The sequence below is a fragment of the Pyrus communis genome, chromosome 9, assembly GCF_041283825.1.
Source record: "Pyrus communis isolate YQ-2024b chromosome 9, ASM4128382v1, whole genome shotgun sequence".
In the NCBI taxonomy this organism is placed as follows: Eukaryota; Viridiplantae; Streptophyta; class Magnoliopsida; order Rosales; family Rosaceae; genus Pyrus; species Pyrus communis.
This window is the reverse complement of record NC_142573.1, coordinates 3,149,022-3,155,194: the sequence shown is the minus strand read 5'-3', so window position 1 is coordinate 3,155,194 and position 6,173 is coordinate 3,149,022.

Below are 6,173 nucleotides of genomic sequence, written 5' to 3'. Positions count from 1 at the left end.
CGTGCCCATAAACCTCCATCCTATTTAAAAGACTACGTTTGCTCTCAGGTGATTCTGCCATCCCACCCATCTTCGACTTCGCAACCCGGTTCTACACAAGGTACGCGATATCCACTTTGTAATTTTCTCTCTTATCACCGTTACTCTCCCAGGCATTTTTCTTACATTAACTCTGTCAGTCGGACTGTGGAGCCTTCCTCCTTTGCCGAGGCTGCCACTGACCCCAATTGGCAACGTGCTATGACTGAGGAGCTTTAAGCTTTACATGCTAATGGTACTTGGACTTTAACTTCCTTGCCCCCTGGCAAAATTCCCATTGGTTGTAAGTGGGTGTACAAACTCAAGCACAATTCCGACGGCTCTATTGACCGCTACAAAGCTCGTTTGGTTGCTAAAGGCTTCACTCAGGCTGAAGGTATTGATTATCATGACACTTTTTCTCCTACTGCTAAGATGATTACGGTGCGTTGTCTTCTTGCTCTTGCTGCTAGTCAGTCTTGGTCTCTTCATCAGCTTGATGTTAATAATGCTTTCTTACATGGTGACTTACATGAAGAAATCTATATGTCTCCTCCTCCTGGTCTTCGGCGACAGGGGGAGAATCTTGTGTGTCGCCTTCACAAGTCACTTTATGGTCTTAAGCAGGCTTCTCGCCAATGGTTTGCCAAATTCACTAGTGCCATCATTTCTGTCGGTTTTCAACAATCCAAAGCTGACTATTCATTGTTCACTAAAAAGTCTGGTATTTCTTTCACAGCTTTGCTCATTTATGTGGATGATATTGTGATTACAGGCAATGATGCTAGTGCCATTAATTCTCTGAAGTCTTTTCTCCGTGATCATTTTCGGATAAAAGACCTTGGTGATTTAAAATATTTTTTGGGTATTGAGGTTTCTCGTTCCAAACAAGGGATTTATATTTCTCAACGCAAGTATGCATTAGAGATTCTCAAGGACTATGGTTTTTTGGGAGCACGACCCATTGTTTTTCCTATGGATGACACAAAATTATCTGATAAAGGAGAACTTCTCAAGGATCCTGAAAAGTATCGACGATTAGTAGGTCGGTTAATATATCTCACTATCACTCGGCCGGATATCACCTATTCTGTGCATGTTCTAAGCCATTTTATGCACGAGCCAATGATATCTCATATGGATGCTGCGCTTCGTATTGTTCGTTATTTGAAGGCTACTCCAGGTCAAGGTTTATTATTTCGTTCTGACAACCAGACCAAGTTAACTGCGTTTTGTGATTCTGATTGGGCAGGTTGCCCTATCACTCGCCGTTCGACTACTGGGTATTGTGTATTCTTGGGCGGTTCTTTGATTTCTTGGCGGACGAAACGACAGAAAACCGTTTCGCTCTCTTCAGCAGAGGCGGAATATAGGGCCATGGCAGGTGCTTGTTGCGAGATAGTTTGGCTTCGTTTTTTGTTGAAGGATTTGAACATTCCTTTGGATGGTCCTTCCATTTTATTTTGTGATAATCAAGCAGCGTTATATATAGCTGCCAATCCTGTTTTTCATGAACGAACTCGTCACATTGAGATGGATTGTCACTTTATACGAGATAAGATTGTAGATGGCACAATAGAGACCAAGCATGTAGGTACGGCACAACAGTTGGCAGACTTGTTTACCAAACCTCTTGGGAAAGAAAAGTTTTCGGGTATGTTACGCAAGTTGGGAGTTCTTGACATCCACTCTCCAACTTGAGGGGGAGTGTTAGACAAATAAGGAATATGGTTGGAGTCCTTGTGTAATTGTATATAATATTATTGGAAGAATAAGCCGTCCTACAGCCGTCAAGTCGTCCTACAGCCGTCCTACCTTGTCCTACCTACACACTAGGACGGCTACCTTGTCCTCTACAGCCGTCCTACCTTGTCCTACCTACACACTAGGACGGCTACCTTGTCCTACCTACACATTTGTATCATGTATATATATCCTTGTAATCTTGTAGAGAAAGATAATGAAAAAATAAGCATTCTCTTCCATTTGCATTCTCTTCCATAAGCATTCTCTTCCATTTGCCTTCTCTTCCATTTTTCCACATTCACGTATCAATAACAAATATAATTTTTAGCCTACATACCTTTTTCTACAAACACTCTCTTTAATCTCTCGAATCGTCTCTGCACTCTCTATTCTCCTCCTCCTCCTCCTCCTCCCTCTGCCAACAGACTCAACACGTCGGCCGTCAAGTCATCGACCACCACACCTCTATGACTCCTCCGTATTCCAGATCCAGACTTCCACGGTTTCACCACGACCTCCAAATCGAAGCTTCTCTGATCTGAAGGTCCAACATTCATGAAATTATTGTACCTTGATTTCGATTAGGATTAGGGTTTTGGACTTTCAATTTGGAGATTTAGAATTAAAATTAGGATTTCTGTTTTGAAAACCCCCTATTTCCAATTACCGCTCGATTTCTTTTCTGCTATTTCTAGTTTACTTAACTTATTTTGGTAAAATATTTTGCAGAAGTCTATTTTTGGGTACCATTTCAGGAGAAAGGAGGCTTTCTTCGATATTGAAAACGAAAAAGAAGGTTACGCAGAGTATATACCGAGCTGGGTCCATAACTTCTGACTGCCTGCTGCGACCTGGGCGCCCAATCTCCTACACGGAGCAACCGCCCAAGCTCCTACATCCCAAGCTCCTACACGGAGTAAACGCCCAATCTCCTGCTGCGAGCTGTTTACTCCGTGTACGGGAGCCAACGGGGGAGCCTGAACACAGCAAACACCCGAAGATCCAATCTCGGGGGGAGCCTGAACATAGCAAACACCCGGAGATTCCGGAGATTCAATCTCGGACACCGGGGGAGCCTGAAAACAGGAAACAATCCTGAAAATAGGAAACACCCGGGAGATTCCCGGCCGGGGGAGAGGGGGCGGCGGCGTCTACTTCCTGTTGAGCGTTAGGGGCTGCTGCGTTTACTCGCTACATTTATAGCTAGAAAGTCAGGGTTTTCAATTTTACTTAATTTTCAATTTACCCTCTAAACTTTTTAATTGGGAAAACAAGGATCTAAACTTTTTTTTTTTGGCCAATTTCTCTCAACCTTTAGTTTCACAAAAATTTCATGCAAATTAACGTCAGCACAAGTTGGTGGATTGACGATTTTGTTGCACCAATTATCTGTTATTTCAAGTATGCCATGCCTGTTTACCAAATATACATATATAATTCTTTTTCTTTTGATCCCCATCTCTCTTTGCTTTCACTCCGTACATCTCGCTTTTTGTTTTCGTTTGTCACGCCCCGATCTCAACATACGTTCAAGATCGACACGTGAAATCACCACATTTATGTTTATCTATCATGTCTCGTCTTCGAGACAAGTCTAAAACACAATCAATGATTTAACCACGCATTCATTTTCTTTTATTTCATGCTCACATCTAATGTGAAATCCCGTTCCCGGATTACACTGTTATAATCTACGTATTTGTATTATTGAGATTTTATATTATTTTTCGAGAAAGTATACTAATTTATTTGAAACTAGACTTCAATTAAACTAGTTACGAAGAGTGAAGTTTGAAAAATTATTATTTACTTGTGGACCTTTTGAAGTCACAAATAGCGTTTTCGAATAGATCTCAAACCCACGAACACATAGGCGAAAGCCGTTTGTAAATTCGAATTATAACGGTATTGTTACGGACGTTTGAAATTGTGAACTATAGATTGTGGGTTAAAGGGAAGGGAAAAAGGGGAACCAATCAGATTTTATGGAAGGGGAAACAGCCCAATCAGAGGAGGGCAAGGAGGGGGAAGGAGAGAGACCCGAGTTGGGTCATTTTTGGCCTGCGAAACTCCAATTTTGACCCGATCATATCTCCTTCATCCGAACTCCGTTTTGGGTGATCTTGGTGTCCATGGAAAGCCCTTGATGAGCCATACATCTTTGTAGTGTTAGATTTCTCAATTTCTTTCCCATTTTTCCAGTTCGAAGCCACAAACCCACGGATGTTCCGGTGGCTTTATCCCTTTTCCCGGTGGTTCCGGCAAGTTTCACCGTCCATGACCACCACCAAAAGACTTCCCTCAACCCCAGGAACAAAGTACAAGCGGTGTTGGAGGCATCGGAGTTGATTGGAAGCCGAATTCGAAGCACACCCACCTTAGGGTTCTGACGGTTCGTGGCCAGTTTGGGGTGTTTTCCAGCCAAATTTACTCTACTCATTGAGATCTTCATTCCTGTAAATTTTGGTAATTTTTGGAAATAGTTGGATTTTTCCGGCGGGTTGGGGCGGCCGATTGCCACCCGCGGCGGCGCGTGCCTAGGGGGCGGTCGATGTCACTCTTAGGCTAAATTAGATGCCTTGAGCTTAGTTTTGGTAATTGTATGACATAAGTTGATGGTTGGAACCTAAATTAAATTCTCTACGATACGTTAATTGGTAAAAGTGTGAATCGACGATCGAACCATTGGAACGTCACCAAACTTTAACATATATGATATGGTTATTATCTTAAATTCTTATATTAGTATCATTTGCGAATATGAATTGGTATTATAATTATGATTTCTATTGAAATGTGAATTTTATATATTTAGCCATAGACCTATGCTAATTAACTATGATTTGGCTTGTGTATTGATGTTGTGAATGATAATTATGATGAATGTTATGACAATTATGGGATCTAAATATTGTTTGATAATTATTTGGATATGCTTGCCAACTGAATACCTATGTGAACTTGGCATTACTGCCTAGCATGAGATGAAGATGGAAGTCAGGAGATGAGTTGGGTACTTTATTAGATTTTGAGTAGAATTAGTAATTAAGGGAATTCCTTGTGTTGTGTTCCATATAGTTGGATTCTGGTTGATATGTGGAATCAATAGCAGGTATGCGTATAATTATGTTTAATGTGTGATGATGAGATTGCACCATGTAGTTGTGGTACATGGATGGTCTTGCTTTGTATATCCGCGATGGGGGACCATACGCATTCTAGAGGTGATGATGATTGGTTGTACATGGTACATTTTTAGGCGATCATATTTGGTTTGGTTCCGTTGAGTGGTCCGGAACCCGAGATTGTTGAATTTCGTGGAGTAGCCTAAAATCCCATTGTTTAGAGAAGTATGCTTGGCCTAACTATGTAACTCTAGCCTTAGTTATATATATATATATATATATATATATATATATATATATATGTATGTATATATATATATATGTATGTATGTATGTATTTGTGTCAATGGTTTCGAGAGTCTTGTGAATTGAGTTAGAAAAGATGTTGGACGTCTGAGTGACTCCTTCGGGATTTTTCATGATTCGATTATGATTTCATAAGGTATGAATTTAGAAGATATGGGAATGATTGTTATTACTTTGATCAAATTAATTAATTAATGCGGCTAGAGAATGGTTTTGTGTTTCGTCGGTTCTTAAATATGATGTATGTTGTGAATTGTGATATCATGATGAGACATAATGATTTATATGTTGGATGTGAGAGAAATCATGTTTTCATGGGGGTTGATTATGTAGCCTGAGTCCAGGAATTACATGTTGTTAGGTTATAATAAATGATTGTGGAATGCTATGCTTCTTTGCTTGAACTTAGTAGAATAAACGTCTGGTTTTGGAAATGAGCTACGAATGGCTTGATCCCTATTTGAGGGTACGTAGGCAGTCTAACGAGGAGGTTAAATGCAGCCATAAGGTAAACGAAAGATTTCTTTGCAAATTGATTCTCGAATTGTGATTGCCATATTCCTGAGACGGGATATGTGAGTTATACGAGTATTTGGATGACGTCACGTGTCAATCCTAGACATATGTTGGGATCGGGGCGTGACATCTAACCTTGGCATTAGACTACCTACGTATCCTAAGAAGGGATCAAGCCATTCGTAGTTCATCATTCACTACAAAGGTCAAGGGGCGGCAATCTATGAAACTAGGCTCAAAAAATAAAATCACAACAAACAACTGTTAAGATTGGATTCAAAATATTGAATTTAGCCTAGAAAGACAATTTTGGCCCACTGGCCAAGCGCCGTCATATGCGATGGTTTCTAGCGAATGGAAACCCAATTTTCTGGCTAACTCCAAAATTTTACAGGATTGTAAAGCACAACAAGGGGAACAACTTTCATACCTGGGGTGAAGTCCAATTCGGCCTAGAAACGC